The sequence below is a fragment of the Pristiophorus japonicus genome, chromosome 4, assembly GCF_044704955.1.
Source record: "Pristiophorus japonicus isolate sPriJap1 chromosome 4, sPriJap1.hap1, whole genome shotgun sequence".
In the NCBI taxonomy this organism is placed as follows: domain Eukaryota; kingdom Metazoa; phylum Chordata; class Chondrichthyes; family Pristiophoridae; genus Pristiophorus; species Pristiophorus japonicus.
In genome coordinates, this window is record NC_091980.1 from 197798482 (window position 1) to 197819532 (window position 21051).

A 21051-nucleotide genomic window follows, 5' to 3' on the forward strand; every position below is an offset into this window, starting at 1 on the left:
TTCATTCCGTTTAATATCATCTTCAGCTGTACGAGGTTAGTTGGCTAGAGTGTGGAGTTTAAAAATGGCAGCTCTATTGTCAAATCAGTGTTGCACACTCAATGACATCATCATCCGCTTGCTCTGCATGCTGCTGGCAGTCGTTAGATGTGCGTGCCAAACCCCTTTACCAAGACGACGTGCTGCGCACTTCCCGTCGAAGCATGTGCTCCCATCTCAGACTTCATGTTTGAATGTTAGGTGGCCGTGTTGGTGGCCACGTAGTGCCTAAAAAAAGGGAGGTGTTACAGAGCCCAATTTAGCCGCCAAGGTTTCTCTAATCTTTCCTCATAATTCAGAGCCCTGATACTAGTGATCAACCTTGTGGTTCTTCTCTGCGCTGTCTTCAGCACTTCAATATAGGAAGGTAAGGATACAGGAATAGGAGCAGGCCATTCAGTCCCTTGAGCCTGTTCCACCATGGTAGTTTTGCTTCAGTGAAGAAAAAAAAGTGAAGACCACTGTGGGAAAAGAAAAATAGATATTAAAGGAATCCAATTACCCAAATGATGGCCAGGTGCAAAAAATCTTTCCCACCCTCCCATAACAAAGTAAATTGCAGTATGTAATTGCAATAGAAGGGAATGTGTCCAAAACCTACAGTAGACTTAACACCTTGTTTAAAAACTCAGTTGTGTAAGATGCTGTATGTAGATATACTTATGGCTGTAAGGTGTTTATGTGTAGTATAAAACTATAGATAGCAACTAAACATTTGATGGCATTTCCATAACCACTAAAATAGATCCTTATATATTCAAAAAATACCATATTGCCTGGGGGATTCTTGCCATATTTTACATAGAATACTTCAACAAAATATACTTAAAAAAATAAATTGTAGCATTTATAAATATTAAATTAAATGTTCATACAATAGGTAGGATTTTGCTCCTGAATTATAATCCTTTCACACATGCAAAATAAATTCAGTAATTGATCATTTTGTCCTGAGCTATTCTAGTGGACTCCCACAGCAAAACTCCTTCCACTTACAAAGTCACTGATGCAGTTGTGCAGCTAAGTCCTCTCATGGGCCATATGAGATCAGGCATAAGTTAGGAGGTCAGCACATTCAATGAGATGAGGCATTATCAAAGAGCGTAAATGGGTCCCACCGGTTGAAGAAAAGGATTTTTCTTTTAATTTGTATCAACCTCCTTGTTAAGAAGGCTGAAGGAGGAACAGGGAAGGCTACTCACCCCCCGGATGGCAACCTGGTACTCACCTTTCCAGCAAAGTGAAGATATGTGCCATAGTGACGCAGGATCCCAACAGCCCAATGTAAATGAGATGCACCCCTATGACTATACTCTGGCACAGTCAGCACTGGAGGGCACCTCCGGGCACCATTTCAGCATCAAAGATGGGGTCGGAGGTCACGGATATTTAGGTCCTTTTAATTTTAGTGACAAGGAAGTGATGATTCTTGTGAGTGAAAAATTAAAATGATCATTTATATATGAATAATGCACACTGCTAATTTCAAATGCAATTTTAAAATGTGAAGAATTGCTCATTTATGCAGAATAAAATTTGTATATTAATGGTGAGCTGTTTTAGGATGTACTATTCTGTATATTGAGCAATATAAATACATTATAGTGAACGACGGGCAGGTAGCTGGTTAGATAGATAGATAGGCTGACCTTAGGTATCTTTTCTAACTGATGGTTCTCAGCATGTCTGTGGAGATATAAAATGTAATCATAGAATTTACTCTTGGCAAAATTAGCAGCTGAACATGTAACACCTTCATATTACATTCCTATCTCCACTATTTTAAAGGCATTATCCTGTTTATTTTAATTGGGTTAATGCCTTTTCTGCAGTAGGGGACAGAGGAATGTCATACAAATGCATTAAATATTTGCGAACTAATATTGCCACACATAATTTCAGGATTATAGTGTGGTATTTCTTAGTGTGATTTAACATTTTTTCTCTTACTGCATGACACATTTAACTACATTTAATTACATTTAATTACCTAAATTCAACTTTCAAAACATATTATGTAAGTGCTTACTGAAAGGAAACATGAAAAGAAGGGCATATAGTGGAAAAGTTATTACAGTATGTAGTAAAAGTATGTATACATATAGATTTTGAAATAGCCAGCAGCATTGAGGCATTAGAAGTCTTTTGAATTCCTGCGGGAATCTCTAGGAAGTGGTGTGTATTTGAGTTATGGAAATGATTTTTCTGGCTTGTTCTAGGGCTTGTAAACAGAAAAGTTATAAGGTTAAAACTAGTCACGTAACTGCTTCATTTATTGAAGTGCTAATGAAAATCTGGAATTATCAAGTATCAGTGTAGTATTATGAAACAAAAATTCAAATCTATCAGTCACTTGTAATGTCCTTTAGCTGAATGATTATCATATCAAAGGCATTAAAGGTAATAACTTTTCTGTTTTTTTCTTTAAAACAGCTTAAAATAATTAATAACACATGTTTTTATTTAATGTCTTATGTAACGGGTACTCTTTTGAAAGGTAATTTTTGAAGGTTAGTTTAGTAATGTAAAATAGAGAAGCTGTACATGTCACTGCATTTTCAATTTGAATAATAGAACGAGGCTCAATACTTTGTTTGCATACTTTGGAGGAGTATTATGAACCAGAGTTTAATGCTTTTCACAAGAGCCATGGTCAATACGGAAAGAGAGTTAGAATGGAAAACCACATGAGAAGTATAGTATTTGACATTTGTACTTAATTCAGCGTTATGTTTCCAGACTTATGGCCTCGAAGGAAAGAAACTTAAAATGCTATTTTTGTGGAGAAGCTTTAGAATAGAGAAGAATGCCATAGTCAGTAAATTAATTGAGATAAATATTTTTGCTCTCCCTCCTCTAATGTGTTTATTGTTATCATGATGTATTGAGAGTTATGTTTTACATCAAACAACAGTTACAAACCGATGTAACAGTGCATGATATTTTAAGTTTTACTCATAATATGAGTTGGATGTGTGACAATGACAACAGTGTTTAAAATACTTGTTGGAGTACTTAAAATTACTCTAAATGGCTCAGTTTACCAATAGTCTACTCCAGTTTAAAGTGGTTTCTGAGATTATTGATTCTCCTAATATGATATCTATCAGACTTCCAGAATCGACTTTAAATGCGAAAATTCAGCACACACTTTTCAGTATTATTATTACCATTTTAATCTCTCATTGGAAGTCCAATATCTAACTTTTCTTACAATGAATACAGCTCTTTTCTTAATAAATTATATCTGTGTAAAATCTTGGCCTCAAACAAGGCATACCTAATAGGGATTATGGCAGCCTATGCATTTGCCCTAGAATGAGGTCAATTGGAAGGTCATTGAAAGCTGTACAAATTACATACAGTCAAAGACTGCCATTATCCTGTTAGAACTTATTCCACTGCCAAGTATGGAAGTTCAGCAGGCATATGTGTAGCTTTCAGAGATGACGGTTTGAATTTGTGGTTACTGTGAAGCAAGACTGAACTTATTAGTAAAGGTACCAGATAAAATTTGGGTCAAGATGTGTGTTCGTTTGAAGTCTGTATTGGCAGAAGTTGCAGTTCTTAGTTATACCGTTTTGGTTATGAATTCTTATAACCACCACCTTCAAAATATGGATTTAATTTCTGTAAGCGTTATTTCAATTGAAAATGTTGTGACCTGATTTTAAACCCGTGGATTTGTTCAGAATTAATTTTTTCAAAAAAGGCAGAACTCTATTCAAGGGGAGATCAATGTTGAAAGTGTACTTTCTATATTTCCTTCAATAAAATTAACTAATTTTGCATTAAACATAGAAAATGCTAGGAATATACAGAAGATTTTCCAGTTCTGATAAAAGGTCTCTACCCAAATGTTGATGCTGATGATCCTATTGTGTAATTTCAGAGTTACTATGAAAAATTTGAAACTATAAGAAATATAAAAAGAGCAGAAGGGAAACAAAAAGAGAGATTAGGAATGCTAAGAGTATGAAAAATGATACATAATGATACAAAGTCAACATAAAAGGTTTTATAAACATAGAGAAATTAAATGATAGCCAAAAATGGTGAGATCACTTAGAGACAAAGGTCTTGTAATTGGGAGAGGAAATGACAGTAATAATTAATAAGTATTTTGCTTCAGTTTTTGGAAAGGAAGGAAAATACAACTGTAGGAATACTGGAGAAAATGTATTTTTTAAACTCTTACTCAAGTTAAACATTGAAACTACTAAATGAGTTAATAAGACTGAAATTAGAACAGTCGCCAGGCCTAGCTGCTACCTAACTCTGTCGACTCCGATCTGATGTGGGCTTTTAATTTCTCCTCTAACTCCATAATCTGTTTACAACAATTAGTGTGAACAACCAAGGGTCTTTTTGTAACTCTACCCTAGAGGCCCTACTCACTGTTCAAGAGCTGCCTTGAACTCCTCATTCTCCTGTAAAGTTTCCTTTAATTTATTACAATGTTTTGAGCACTATTCTAATTGTTCTATTAGTGTCTTGACAGGTTTTTTAGATATTGGTTGGAATATCACTCTTTTCTGCCTCTCCAGCTCGAACTTTTTATTTTCCTAATCAAAGAGGACCTTGACTTATTCACCTGGGGCTTTATGTCAACAGTGTCCAGCGCAGAGTCTGTTCCTTGATACTCGAAGAAAATTATTCAATGAACTTCTCTAGATTAGATTTGTCTATCATGATGACTTATTTAAGATCAAACTGTAAACTATAAGTACTACAGATATAAGCTCTCACACTACCTGGCGGGCTGCGATAAGGGGATCAACCTTGCAGTCTACGCTTATGATGTATTGCTCTACTGTTCCTTCTTGGGTGCCACTATTAGCTAGCTAGCTAGATTTATTGGAGCTGAATCGATGATGGTAAGGCAATACACTTACAACTAAAGTTTCAATATTCAAAGTTTAATCCTCCAAATAACATAAAGTACTTACAAACCAAGAGAACTTTATTCGGGTAAACAATATTGAGCACAGTTTTTGAGTTCAAATTTCCTGTTTTGAATCCAAATTTGTTGGTTTATATTCATTTCTTGCTACAAATCACTAATCTAAATGTCCTTAAAAGAGATATGAGTGATGTAACTACCTCTCTAAGCTATAGTGTTTTTAATTAATTGAGTTGAAGTACAGATCAGCCAATGCCTAATTGAATTGGCAGAACAATGAATGGTAGGACACTGAAAAGTGTAGATGAACAAAGGGACCTTGGAGTGCCTGTCCACAGATCCCTGAAGGTAGCAGGACAGGTAGATAGGTGGTTAAGAAGGCATATGGAATACTTGCCTGTATTAGCTGAGGCATAGGATACAAGAGCAGAGAGGTTATGCTTGAACTGTATGAAACACTAGTTAAGCCACAGCAAGAGTACTGCGTGCAGTTCTGGTCACTATATTACAGGAAAGATGTGATTGCACTAGAGAGGGTACAGAGGAGATTTACGAGGAAGTTGCCTGAACTAGAGAATTTTAGCTGTGAGGAAAGGTTGGATAGGCTGGGTTTATTTTCTGTGGAACAGAGGAGCTGAGGGGAGACCTTATTGAGGTGTATAAAATTATAAGGGGCCTAGATAGAGTGGATAGGGAGGACCTATTTCGATTAGCAGAGGGGTCAACAATCAGGGGGCATAATTTAAAGTAATTGTTAGGAGGTTTAGAAGGGATTTGAAGGGAAATTTCTTCACCCAGAGGACGGTGGGGCTTTAGAACTCTCACTGCTTGAAAGAGTGGTAGAGGCAGAAACCCCCACCACATTTTAAAAGTATTTTGATGTGCACTTGAAGTGCCGGAACCTACAGGGCTACGGACCAAGAGCTGGAAAGTGGGATTACGCTGTATAGCTCTTTGGCGGCTGACGCGGACACAATGTGCCGAAATGGCCTCCTTCTGTGCTGTAAATTTCTATGATTCTATGAACAGGTTCAAGGGGCTGAATGGCCTACTCTTGTTCATTTGTTCCAATGTTCCTATGATGAATGGGTAAAGTTAAACTACTGATTGACATTAGTGAAAATGTCTCAATCCTTCAATCATTTTTGTTTTCAATTTTCCCAGCTTCCTTATCTCATTCCTGAGGTCAACTTTTTAATTAAGTCTCAATGAGCTAGGGGTAGAAACTTACCTCTGCCTGAAACGGGGTGCACCTTCCGTTTTTTTGTAGTATTTCTCCGCCGCTTGAGTTGCGGCAGGGGTGCCATCAATATTCAGCACTTGGATGTTTTTTTTTGCTTGGGATATAGTCACGGCTGAGGGACGGAGGTGCCCTTGCAGCGGCTCAGCCACCCCGATCACTCAGCAGCGCCGCGCCAATAACGTCGTGCGTTGCTGATGACATCAGTGCGATGTGGATGTGCCGCGTCATGCTGACACGTTACAACGGGCTAGAACCTCCACTTTTATTGCATGCTTAACGCCCATTTTACCGCTGAAATGACATATAATGCCCAGTTATCACCTATTTAGTCACAAAATGGAAACTGACGCCCATTTTTAGGAAACTTATCGCTGAGCGTTACTTTCCCCATATGCTTAATGCCGGGAAAAAATATTACCGCCCGCCTACATTTTTGGGGCGGAATCATCAGAATGGGCGAAATCAATGCCCATAATATTGCCCAGCGTTAATTTCCGCACTGATTTAACGCCGAGATTCAATAATACCGCCTGCCCACTTTTTTTTGTCGTAAAGAGCATATTTACCGAAACTAGTGGCCAGTGTCAATTTCACCATCTGGCACATATATCGGCCACAATATCACTCGCCCAAAAAATCAACCACAAAACATGGAACTTTTCTGAACGAACGCCAGCAGTGTGGCTGGCATTTTTAAAATCACACTCTTACGTGAGGAGCTGATATCTGAACGATTTGCCTGAAAGAGCCTTGATGTGAGTGACAACGCTGACACACTGTTGTGTGTGTGTAGCTCAGACATCAATGGTACCCATCACCTTGGTGCCAGTTAAAGTTTATGTTGATTGATATTATGTTGTATTTAACCCTTGCATGTTAAGGAATCACCAGTGTGTAATGGTGCAGCTATCTGAGACAATGCGCAACAAGGTTATGTTCAATAACAAAAATTTAACACCAACATTGTTCTGAAATCAAAATTATCACAGGCAATAACACCCAACCCTCGGCCAAACCCCACTTTTTCCACCATTGACATAAATCACATGTTCAACATGTCCAGCAACACAGAATACGAAGGTAAACCAGGAGTGTGGTCCCCAGCCCCCATACATTGCAACAAATTGCATACACCCAGATGGAGATATAACACAGCCATCACCTGTGGACATGCACCTCACTTTCCTTCCTCCCTCCCCTTCTCCCCACTTCTACCCTGTCCCCTCCTCGTTCCACGGCGCCTGGCCGAGGAGCTCCTCAGGCAGTGCCTCATTGGGGGTGATGCAAGTAGATGCTGTCGTTGCACCGGTACGGGAGCGGCGGTTGCCAAGGGGGCAACATTCTCTGATGCAGAAGCAGGATCTTGGTCCTTGCTCTCATCTGTCATTCGCAGTGGTGGTGCGGAACCAAGAGGTGGTTGTTCTTCTGTATCTTCAGGATCTTCAGGATTGGCATCATCATCTGCAAAATATAACAGAACAGTCAAATGGTTAGCAGCACAGGAGGGGGCAGGATGGGTGAATTGAAGGGCCACGATGCATTTTCAGGACTTACTCTCTTCCTCGCATGGGTGCCCAGCTTGTGCAGTACTGATTGCTTTTCTCCATGTGCAGCTTATCAAAGCAGCGACCCTCTGTTCAGTGGATGCAGATTTGGCACGTCTCCTCCTGTTCGAGTTCTTTCTGTTTTGTTCTGGGCCAATTTCTTCTGCAAAGATTAAAATATAACTTTTTACAGAGTGTGTGGGGTGGGACATATACAGATGGTCACATTTACAATTAAGATTCCATTGAAAAATGAAAATATTACTTACACTAACTACTTGACCAAGGTCGTGCCATTTCTTTTTACACTGGCTTCCAGATCTCCTGGTATGCACCACTGCGCAGTAATCTTCTGCAACTTGGTTTCAGCGTTTCTTCATTTCTTTGGGTGGCACTTTTGTGCGACCTCTGTTGCTGGTATCCAGCTCCTGCCATCTCTGCTCAATGACATTAACTAGTGTCTCCACTTCCCCATGCAAGAAATTCTTCGTTCTTGGTGGGCGTAGTTCCATTGCTGTATTGAATTGACACTCAGTGATTTTTCAAAACACACATTCCTTATCTTGCATGCACCTATGCAGCACTTGTTCTGGAAGTTTAGCAGCAACAAACAGCACTCACTGATTCCAGCAACTGATTTCTTCAACAGTACTGCTAACAGCACTCATTCAGGCACAAAAAAATCAGTCAGAAGGCTTTGCACAGCTCCACACACCCAAAAATCACTTTTCTACATGTCCCTTTAAAAATGACCGATTGCCAATGTTTGTGTGCCATTGTGCATGCGCGCATGCTCCAACGCGCATGCGCAATGCTGCCGGCACTCAAACTGACGCTGGGCCCTAGCCCCGTCCCCATGCCGGCAGTGCTTGGTCAGAACGCGTTTGCTCCGCCCCCAGCAGCTCCTGCTGCGCTGCCCTGAGCTGCAAACAGGCCTACAGATATCAGAGAATCGCGAGGTAAGTATTTGGCACTTTATGAGTTCCAGAAATTAAGCGGGCCTCTCTGAGGTGCGCCGTTCTACCAGGGATCCAAAACTTGGGCCTAAAGAATCTACATGTCAAGTAGACATTAATTATAACAGTACAAGGTTACTGAAGTCCACTGCACCAAGAGAACTCAGCACCACAAGTTGTTTACCATTGTAGTTTATATCCATCAAGTTATAATATCTTCCAAATATAACTGCTGCTTTCAACCTTTCACAACTTTAGTTATTATTTTATTATTTCAAGACCTGGCAATGGCAGTTAAAAGTGCTAATTATCAATTCATCGCAATTTTGCAGACCTTAGTAACATAATAATACAGATTCTGGACTCAGAGGAGTACCATGTTTTAGAACCTGCAAATGTGTATAACATTTCCCAGCACTTAATTCTCTGTGTTAATAACTCTGCCAACAAAATTATTGTTTATCTAAAACATCTCAAGGGCTGGATTTTCATCTTTTAAGTTTTCGGGCTGTTAATGATGATAGGGCGGTCCTGATACCGCCTGGAAAAAGTTTGCGCTTCAATCAGCAAAATTGGGCAGCTGGGCCCTGAGTGTGGGGCGGAGCGCTAAAGGAGGCGTTACACACCTCTCTTAAGGCACTAGGCTGGCTGAGCAAGCGAAAATCCGGAGTTAAAGAGCTGGCATCGGAGTGCTTGAAGAGAGGCCTGGGGAGATAAAACAAACTGAAAAAAACCACCAGAAACATTCTCAATAAATAACTCAAGCCACTATAACATAAATTGCAAAAAAACAATCACACTTACCTGAGCTCGACATTACTTACCTCTCTGCAGCTGCTACAGGTCAGACCGCCCGTTTTCACCGGTAATCCCAGCACGGTGCTCTAGGCAGCGCTATGGGTCGGGCAGGAGCCAAAAATTGAACTGGTGTCGCAACCAGGGCCGTTGCACACCGGCTCACCCCTTCTGGGCGGTAATGCTCCACACCTCACCGAAAGCAGCCCTGAAAACCCCAGCGGGGTGCTGGAAGCTGGCCGCCTGCCCAAAAGAGCTTACCGCCGCCATTGCCGCCCCTCCGGGGCAAAAACAGAGGCAGCAACAAGCCGAAAATCCATCCCTGTCATGCCTTAGTTGGTTTTCAAAAATTTAATTCACTTCAATTTTCATTGACATAAACATAGAAACATAGAAACATAGAAACATAGAAACATAGAAAATAGGTGCAGGAGTAGGCCATTCGGCCCTTCTAGCCTGCACCGCCATAAGTTGGCATTGATCCTTGGGGCTAGAAATGAGAGCCATATCACCACACGCAACATCGTCGAATGCACAATTGGAGTGCTCAAGCAGCGCTTCTGATGCCTGGATCACTCTGGAGGCTGCCTGCAATACTCCCCTCAGCAGGTCTCTGAGTTCATTGTGGTGTGCTGCATGCTACATAACTTAGCCATCATGAGGGGACAGGAATTGCCATTGGGGACTGTAGGACCACCTCAGGAGAGAGGGGAGGAGGGGGAGGAGGAGGAGGAGGAGGAGCCTGGCGATGAACCCATGCCACCACCACCACCAAAGGGGAGGCCTCGTGGAGTTTTTGCCACTGCAAAAGTCTTCCGTCAGCAGCCCATAAATCAGTGCTTTGCTTGAACAGTGAAAGGCTCATTTCACTGTTGCCTGGCCACTCTATCCCACCATGTTGACTATTTCCCCTCTTATTCTACAAATGAGACACTGCACAAGAATGGTTAAGGTGAACAAAAGAATGTATAAAACATTTGAAAATTAAATAAATATTTGTAGTCTTGAAACTTTGTAAACTTTAATTTTGAAACTTAAATATATTTTTCACTTGAACACAATTTGTAAAACTTTTAAAACTTTTATAAAATAATGAAAACAGGAAAACTACAGCAAAATAGCAACAACAACAACAGCAACAACAACAACCCCTGCACCGAATGTCTTTTAACTGCGGTCACCTTTCCCCCCCTGATCTTAACCCCACTGCCCCCTCGCTTCTTGCCCCTACCCCTACCTGCGTTGGGGTCAAGATGGTGTGCAGCAAGGCATGCAGAGCGCTGCTGTTGTTGGGGGAGAGACAATGGAGACTCCATTGGACCCCCTGGAGAAGCTTCCGAATTGGATGGCTTTTGCTCGGCCTCACCACTCACAGGTGCTGTCGGTCTGGGTGGTATGACACTGGGGACCGCAGTGCCAAAAGTCAAGACCATCAATTGCCACAGGGCATTGACAGCCTCGGTGTTCTCCCGCATCGTAGTTGTAATCTGCGACACGTCCGCAGATTGTGCCGCGATGTTGCCGGAAATGCCATCCAGGGCCTGGAGGAGCTCTCGACCGAGTTCGACGCTCTTCCTTGACAGTCTGCCTGTCTTTCAGCCGACTAGCTTTGCCGGCTCAACTTCCGAAGAGATGGCATACGGGGTTCAACCCTGGAAGTGCGTTGTTGCACACAACTGAGACTCGCTGCCTCGGATTAGACGAAGCCTGTGAATGTGGCTTCCTCTGAGGAACTTGTGGCTGCAGCTACAAGACATGCTGACTGCATCGCCCCCTCCACCCCCAGCACCCCCACCACTTCCTCCACCCCCACCATCCCCTCCATCCCCACCACACACCCCTCCCCCCACCCTCGGCGTGGCCCTCATCTTCCCCCTCAACCCACACATGATGGGCTGAGGTGGAGGCTTGCATAGGACAATGTGACACCTCAGAATCCTCATCTGCAAAATGTAAAACAAAAGACGAGTGGTTAGCAGCAGGGAAGGGGACAGGGTGACATTAGTAAGGTCACATAGCGCAGGCTTATTTGAAGGATCGCCGCTACTGCATTATATATAGCGGAGAGACACTGCATGACATTGCTCGAACCCTAATCTACAGACACTACATCACATTGCCCCAACCCTGGCCCACAGACACTGCATCACATTGCCCCAACCTTAGCCCACAGATACTGCATCACATTGCCCCAACCCTAGCCCAGAGATTTTGCGGGACTTACCTTCAGTTCTGAATATACGTTCAGCACTCCCAGAGGCACTCGCTCCTCCAGGTCTGTTAAGGGATGCGTTCGGGGCGGACCACCGCCTTTCCGTCGCTGCTCGCGGTGATTGTGCACCAACTTTTCCTTCAAAAATGACAATAAGATTGGTTACCAGAGTGCCCTTCTGCTCTTGTGGAGATAGCCATCAAAGCACTTATACCATACTGTGTGCATTTAATACAGCCGTCTGTTTAATGGCCCTGGTATTTGCACGTGGTTAATGAGGAAGACATCGACATGCAGAAACATCTTTTAAGATGTCAAAGAGCAGTCTTAATAATGTGTAAAGATCATTCATGGCAAATAAGGTGCATCACCAAGCCTATCTACAGCAACATGTGCCAGATTTACAATTTAAGTAATCAAGGAGTGCTTGAATAAAAATATTAGTTGCTCTCATGACCCTGCAATGGTCATTCCAGCTTTTCCTGCATTGCTGGTGGTCTATGCGAATGTCATCAACTGAGGAGACCTTCTCAGCAACAGAGGTCCAAAATCTCCTTACAACCCCTCCTATTAAACTCCCTCCATTTACTCTGCTTCATTGGCATCAGAACTAATTTTCCTGGCCCTCTGCTTACTATAATCACCCTGCTGCATCTTCTCTTGTCTGTGAAAAATGGCAGATTGAGACCTGGGTGTACTGCGCATGTGCGGGTGCACCCTGACACCTGACCAGAATCGCGGGGGGTGGGGGGGGGGGTGGGGGGGTGCGGGGAAATCAGAAGAAGAAAATCGGCGTTTAAAAAAAATTGCGCATGTGCAAAAGGTTCATTTGTTTTCAGATTGCTGAATTCGGCTCCGCCGCACAAATGCAGTCGTGAAAGGCCAGATTTTACCGCTACCTCTATCGCTGGTCACCGTTTGCCAAATTTTGTGGCATCCAGCCATAGCGGTATTCCGCCGCTAAAAAAAGCCGCGATTATCGCCCAAAAAACGGTCATAGCGCTAATTATGGAATTTCTGGCCCTTAGAATCTAATATACAAATAAGTTGATGTCCTTGTTACTGATATTGACTCTAAGTCGGCCTAGTCCATAGCAGGGGCATCATTAACATATTAAAATAAGGGTCCTGTGCCTGTCTGAGGAGCCTTTTCCAAAATTGAACTGTTGGAGTGCTGGATTAGCTGATTCCTAATCCCATCCAGTAATTCTTGACTCCCAAAAGTCAGGAGGCAGGCTAAAGTAGTGTTATTTAAAGGGATCCTCAGCTGCATTTAGGTCTGTCTCTAGTTAATCTTTCTAGTGTGCTAGTGGATTTGTATGCATTGTGATGGCTGCTGTAGCTGTGTGGAAAACCTTTGGAGATGCAGGAGTATCTCTGTGCAAAGGCTTCAGCACATAATCTCTGAAATTATGGGTATGCTGCTCAAATTCCCATTGGGGCTGGAGAATGATAAGGAAGGGCAGCAAGGAAGAGAGCAGAGACCTGCGGCTGCTGGGGAAGGAGGGGAAGGTGCGTAAAAATAAAAAAGGGAAGGTGGCTCAACCGTGGCTATCAAGGGAAATCAGGGATAGTATTAAAGCCAAGGAAGTGGCATACAAATTGGCCAGAAATAGCAGCGAACCCGGGGACTGGGAGAAATTTAGAAATCAGCAGAGGAGGACAAAGGGTTTGATTAGGGCAGGGAAAATAGAGTACGAGAGGAAGCTTGCAGGGAACATTAAAACGGATTGCAAAAGCTTCTATAGCTATGTAAAGAGAAAAAGGTTAGTAAAGACAAATGTAGGTCCCCTGCAGTCAGAATCAGGGGAAGTCATAACGGGGAACAAACAAATGGCAGACCAATTGAACAAGTACTTTGGTTCGGTATTCACGAAGGAGGACACAAACAACCTTCCGGCTATAAAAGGGGTCAGAGGGTCTAGTAAGAAGGAGGAACTGAGGGAAATCCTTATTAGTCGGGAAATTGTGTTGGGGAAATTGATGGAATTGAAGGCCGATAAATCCCTAGGGCCTGATGGTCTGCATCCCAGAGTATTTAAGGAGTTGGCCTTGGAAATAGCGGATGCATTGACATCATTTTCCAACATTCCATAGACTCTGGATCAGTATCTATGGAGTGGAGGGTAGCCAATGTAACCCCCCACTTTTTAAAAAAGGAGGGAGAGAGAAAACGGAATTACAGACCAGTCAGCCTGACATCGGTAGTGGGTAAAATGATGGAATCAATTATTAAGGATGTCATAGCAGCGCATTTGGAAAGAGGTGACATGATAGGTCCAAGTCAGCATGGATTTGTGAAAGGGAAATCATGCTTGACAAATCTTCTGGAATTTTTTGAGGATGTTTCCAGTAGAGTGGACAAGGGAGAACCAGTTGATGTGGTGTATTTGGACTTTCAGAAGGCTTTCAACAAGGTCCCACACAAGAGATTAATGTGCAAAGTTAAAGCACATGGGATTGGGGGTAGTGTGCTGATGTGGATTGAGAACTGGTTGTCAGACAGGAAGCAAAGAGTAGGAGTAAATGGGTACTTTTCAGAATGGCAGGCAGTGACTAGTGGGGTACCGCAAGGTTCTGTGCTGGGGCCCCAGCTGTTTACATTGTACATTAATGATTTAGACGAGGGGATTAAATGTAGTATCTCCAAATTTGCAGATGACACTAAGTTGGGGGCAGTGTGAGCTGCAAGGAGGATGCTATGAGGCTGCAGAGTGACTTGGATAGGTTAGGTGAGTGGGCAAATGCATGGCAGATGAAGTATAATGTGGATAAATGTGAGGTTATCCACTTTGGTGGTAAAAACAGAGAGACAGACTATTATCTGAATGGTGACAGATTAGGAAAAGGGGAGTTGCGATAAGACCTGGGTGTCATGATACATCAGTCATTGAAGGTTGGCATACAGGTACAGCAGATAGTTAAGAAAGCAAATGGCATGTTGGCCTTCATAGCGAGGGGATTTGAGTACAGCGGCAGGGAGATGTTACTACAGTTGTACAGGGCCTTGCTGAGGCCACACCTGGAGTATTGTGTGCAGTTTTGGTCTCCTTATTTGAGGAAGGACATTCTTGCTATTGAGGGAGTGCAGCGAAGGTTCACCAGACTGATTCCCGGGATGGTGGGACTGACATATCAAGAAAGACTGGATCAACTGGGCTTGTATTCACTGGCGTTCAGAAGAATGAGAGGGGATCTCATAGAAACGTTTAAAATTCTGACGGGTTTAGACAGGTTAGATGCAGGAAGAATGTTCCCAATGTTGGGAAGTCCAGAACCAGGGGTCACAGTCTAAGGATAAGGGGTAAGCCATTTAGGACCGAGATGAGGAGAAACTTCTTCACCCAGAGAGTGGTGAACCTGTGGAATTCTCTACCACAGGAAGTTGTTGAGGTCAATTCACTAAATATATTCAAAAAGGAGTTAGATGTAGTCCTTACTACTAGGGGGATCAAGGGGTATGGCGAGAAAGCAGGAAGGGGGTACTGAAGTTGCATGTTCAGCCATGAACTCATTGAATGGCGGTGCAAGCTCGAAGGGTCGAATGGCCTGCTTCTGCACCTATTTTCTATGTTTCTATGTGCGGGAGGCTTTAAACCTTGTGGGTCTTCAAGAATGAATTATCCTACCTCTACTTAACTGGCTCAGATTCACAAGGAAGGCTGTGGCTGAGCTATATTAACTGTTGCAGCACCAACTCCAATCCAAAACTAGGGTCCATAACTATAAGTTCGTCAATAATAAATCCAATAAGGAATTTAGGAAAATCTTCTTTACCCAGTGAGTGGTTGGAATGTTTAACCTGCTACCACATAGAGTAATTGAGGCGAATAGCATAGATGCATTTAAGGGGAAGCTGTATAAGTACATGAGGGAAAAAGGAATAGAAGGATACGTCCATGGGGTGAGATGAATTAGGGTGGGAGGAGGCTTGTGTGGAGCATAAACACTGGCATAGACCTGTTGGGCCGAATGGCCTGTTTCTGTGCTGTAAGTTCTATGTATCTGCAGACGAGCACCAGGGCACAAGCATTACTGCCTGTGGCTACAAAGGTGATTGTGGCTCTGAATTTCTTTGCTTCAGAGTCATTCTAGATTGCAACAGTTGACATTAGCAAAATCAGACAATTTGCAATCTGTTGCTGCGTCAGGCAGGTCACAGATACCCTCCTTGCTAAGCGGAACAAATTCATCACGTTCTGAAAGGAAGCAGTAAAACAGGAAGAAAGTGCTTAGGGCTTCACTAAAATTGCAGGTTTCCCAAAGGTTCAGGGCATCATCGACTGTACTCGTATAGCCTTGCATATCCCATTTAAAGAACCCTGACATCTTCGTTAACATGAATTGCTCCTTGAATGTACAGCTGGTGTGTGATCATCAGGCCTGTGCCTAGTTTTCTGACAGTTGTCACGATGCATTTATGCTGTGCGAGTCTTTAATTGTCCCGTCTCTTCCATTCAGACCATCAGCTGTCAAGCTGGCTGCTGAGGGACAAGGGGTATCCCCAGCCAACCCAGCTTATGACTCTTGGCAAGGAGCCAAGTACAAATGCTGAGGAACACTACAATGAAAGCACCCCCCAACCCCTTACTTACTGCCGCACCCACCCCCCCCCCTCCTCCCCTCTCCACCAGAGCTCTGATTGAGCGGGCAATTGGCCTTCTAAAACAGAGATTCCGCTGCCTCGACAGGTTTGGAGACATCTTTCAGTACAGCCCTGAGAATCTCCAGATTCTGGTATTAAGCTGTATACTACAGAAGAAGTCTGCCCTCCAAAGAGGGCAATCCTTTGAGCCACCTGAGGAGGAAGAAGTGGAGGTACAGGAGCATATCTGACAATCCCATCAGTCGCAATGCTTCTGATACGTTCCTGCCCACAATGGTTGGTTCTTCTCATGGGGATGGGATGTGGATGCTTGGTGGGCCCTCCTCCTGTTCATGCCTGCTCCCTGCTGTTGTGTGCCAGCTTGTCCAGTTGTGGCCTCACCAATACCCGGTATAGCTGTAGTAAGACTTCCCTGCTTTTATACGCCATCCCCTTTGCAATAAAGGCCAAGATACCATTGGCCTTCCTGATTACTTGCTGTAACTGTATACTATCCTTTTGTACTTTATGCACAAATACCTCCAGGTCCTGTTGTACTGCGGCACTTTGCAATCTTTCTCCATTTAAATAATAACTTGCTCTTTAAACAACGTGATAATTGTTAATGCAATGCCAATCAATCTCTCCAGCCTACAAAGGGAGCAAGTTAAACTGTTGAGTCTCATTCCTGCATATAATAGTTGATAGAGATTTTAATATTTAAAATTTAAAAAAAGGTTTCATACTATACCTTTCTATCTCTGTTTTTCCTCTCTCTTAATCCAATCTTTGTTTCCTTCTTTTTATTTCTCTTTCTGTACCTGACTTGACTCTAATTCACCCTCCATCTCCGCCGTTCCTCTGTTTCTTTCTCAATCCTTGAATCTCATTGGTTAAGGAGATATTGTTGGTACCGTCATTCACTAAAGGCTCAGATGCCCTGTTACCCTCACTATCAACTCATACTTCCAGCAAGTTACAGCGCAAATACATTTTGAGCTGAAGGTTGCAGGCAGAAGTCTGACAAGAGATGGTGCTAACATGGATACATAATTGGCTAAGCGATAGGAGGAAGGGAATAGTGGTGAATGAATGTTTTACTTACCGATGAAAGGTGTGTAGTGGGGTCCCCCAGGGGGCGGTATTAGGATCATTGTTATCTAAATGCCCTAGACTTGAGTATAGGGAGTACAATTTTGAAGTTTGCAGATGATACAAAATTTGGCAACGTGGTAAATAGTGAGCAGGATAGTAGCAGACTCCAGAGAGTAACAGAGAGACATGAGGGTGCATATTCACAAATCTTTGATGATGGCAGGGCAAGTTGATAAGGCAATTAAGAAAGCGTATGGGATACTTGGCTTTGTAAATAGGGGTATTGAAAGCAAGGAAGTTATGCTAAACCTTTATAAATCTCTAGTTAGGCCTCAGTATTGTGTACATTTCTGGGCACCTTTAGGAACTATGTCAAGTCCCTGGAGAGGGTACAGAGGAGGTTTACCAGGATGATATCAGGAATGATGGACTTCAATTATGTGGAGAGTTTGGAGAAGCTGGGATTGTTCTCCTTGGAGTGGAGAAGGTTGAGGGGAAACCTAATAGTGGTAGCCAAAATTATGAGGGGTTTTGATGATCAAGTAGGGAGAAACTGTTTCCTCTGGCAAGTGGGCCGTTAACCAGAGGTCAGAGATTTAAAATAATTGATAAAAGAACTAGAGGGGGAAATGTGGAGAAATGTTTTCACACGGAGACTTAGTAAGATCTGGAATGCATTACCTGAAAGGGTGGTGGAAGCAGGTTCCATAAGAACTGTCAAAAGGGAATTGGACATGTATTTGAAGAGGAGTAATTTGCAGGGCTATGGGGAACGATCTGGAATTAAATTGGAAAGCTCTTTTAAAGAGCCGGCACAGGCATTACTGGCTGAATGGCCACCTTCTGTGCTGTAAGATCCTATGCTGCCCCACCCCAGCAATATTTGGTCCATATTACTGTGATGAATGCCATGCAAGATTTGCTGATTATGAACATTTTCCATCTAGTGCTTGTTTATCATACACCAAAGCTCACATTTTTTCACAGGGGCAAAGCAATCTTTAAAAAAAGAAGAAAGAAAGCTAGTCATGCCCTGGAACCTCAAATTTACAAATTTGTTGCAACTGCCCTCTGATTGATCTCTGCAGCTTCAGTTACCCAGATTTTCCCATTTTGAGCAGTGGCCTTAAAGGGACAGGTCAGGTTAGCAGCTAAACATCATAGTCCTGCTACAGATCTGAAACTACCGATGAGCAATGCCATGGGGATGCACTAGTGACTCTGAACTATTTCACATGTGTAGTGGTCATATTTTCCTTTCGGGATTGCATATATCTGATACATAGATAATCTTCAACTTCAAACATTGTTGTGTCTTTTCCATTTAAAGAAGTGCTGACAGAAAGCGAGCCAAAGAAAGTCTAGTTTAAACAAGCACAACCTATTATGAAGTACCTTGCACGAAACACATTTCAAATTTGTTTGAAGATGTATAATTTTCAACCATATTTATATTGTTGATGTCTCTACCCCTTGCATTCATTTCCCACTCTTTTCATTTCCCTGGTGCAGCACTCCACATTTGCTCTTTCAAGAGGCACAACATTGAGCACACCTGGTGTACAGCTGACCTTTTCATCCATTGCAAGATTAGTTTTGACCATATCAAGTACTACTGCTGTTCCCTCTTTCCTGCCAAACCCGCCCACTATTCCAAGATCAACCTGGATAACTCTAGGCTCCTTTTTATACAACCAACTTCTTCTTTAAACCCCTCTTTCCCATCTCTCCCCTCTCATCTCTAGCAACAAGTGTAAGGAATTCATGGAGTTCATTTGCTTCCACAATGACCAGCGCCCCCTTTCTTTTGCCCTCCCATCCCCAGTCTTCTCCACCCGGGATCTTTTAACAGCCCAACTATGCAGTTTCTTCCCTATTTACCTCCATGTGCTCTCCAAGCTCGTTCTGTTCCTCAGTCCTGCTTCCACAATCCGCTCCTATTCAACTCCTGACCACCCAGCTCCCCTTCTTGACCCATGCTAGTTGACATTAGCAATAATTACATGTCCTTGGGCACCATCCCCCACCACTTCAAAATGGCCATTATCACCTTCTCCTAAAAAGCCCATCTTGACTGCTTTCCCCTCATCACTTATTGTCCAGTCCCCAGCCTTCAACTCTTCTCTAAGGCCATCACCTTCCATTTCTTCTACAACTCCATTTGAATTCCTACATTACAGCTTCTGCCTCTCCCACAGCAATAAAAAAAAGTCCCAATCAAAGTCATGAACAATATCTTCTGTAATTGTGGTGCTTTATTCATCCTCATCCTCAAAGGACCGAATGACCTACTCCTGCACCTATTTTCTCTCCTCATTCTCCTTAGCCTCTGCACAGCATTTGATATAGTCAGCTACACCATGCTTCTGCAGTGCCCCTCATCCATTGTTCAGCTCTCTGGGACTAATCTTGCATGGTTTCATTCCTTCCTACTCCACTGCTACCTCAGCGCCAGTGTCCCTGAAACTTTCATATATGCATTTGTCACCTCCAGACTCAACTATTCCAACACTTCCTTGTTGACCTCCCATCCTCCACCCTCTGCAAACTCCAACTTGTACAAAACTCTTCTGCAGATATTCGATTGCACACCAAGTCCTATTTTCCCAGCATCCCTGTCCTCATTGGGCAACATAGACTTCTGGTTCCACAACACATTAAATTTAAAATGTTTAAATCCTTTCCCCACCCTACTTCTGCATCTTTGTCCAACCCTGCATATCCCAACACCTGATCACTCCATTCCTCTGACTCTGATATGTTGTGCTTTCCATCCTGCCCCCCATCCCTCTCTTGCCTTACTGTCAGTGATAAGGCCTTTAGTTGCCTGAATCCTACCCACTGGAATTTTATCCCTAAACCTTTCTACATTCCAGCTCTTTCTCCTCCTTTAGAAACGAGCTCACTATATAATTTTTTGATCAGTGTTTCTTTCACCCACATTAAGTCCCTTGAATTGATGTGTGATTACAATGTATAGATTGTGATTTTCAAGAAAAATTTGGAAAATAATGCTGGGCAATCTTGCGGGCAGTAAACGGGTGGTGCACGACATTGTTGATGGAAAATTGGTGCCACGTACTGGGCGGGCGGCTGGAAATACCGCTGGCGGTGATTTGAAGCCGAAAATAACGCTGGCAGTAATCGGGCGATATATGGACGAGAATTTACTTATGAACTTAAAAACGGGCGGTAAGGCATTAAAAATGCTAAAACGGGCACTAAATTGGGCAGTAATTGAACAGTAAAAACCCGAAAGTTTAGCCCGTAGAGATTTAATGCTATAAAACTCTTGCTGAAGCATGCTTCCATTGGTGCCAGGAACTGCCAATATCTTACAGAAGTGGCCACTACTTGTCCAATGTGTGTTGACTATTTAATTACAAGCATGATTCTACTTTCACCAAACATCCAGAATTAAAATGGTTCAGCTATGTCACTGGGTAATGATCAGCAGTGGGTTGATTTTCTCTCCTTAATCTAAGGACTCTGAGACTATTCACCCTCACTGTCGCCCTGCCCGAGACCAACTAACCCGTTAAACTATCTCCATAGCTCCTTCATTGCATATTATATATCGATGCACTAATATACATCAGTCCACTAACATCTATTTCATTCTCATTTGTATACTGCTAAGCAATGGAATTCAATAACTACAATAATATTTGGCTAAGCA

The 21051-nt window shown here is 42.8% G+C and overlaps 1 protein-coding gene across 1 annotated transcript in view; it reads left to right on the forward strand.

The window, feature by feature from the left end:
* LOC139262282 (formin-1-like) overlaps positions 1-21051 on the forward strand; it is a 654821-nt gene that overhangs the window by 333130 nt on the left and 300640 nt on the right. The gene's annotated exons all lie outside the window — the stretch shown is intronic.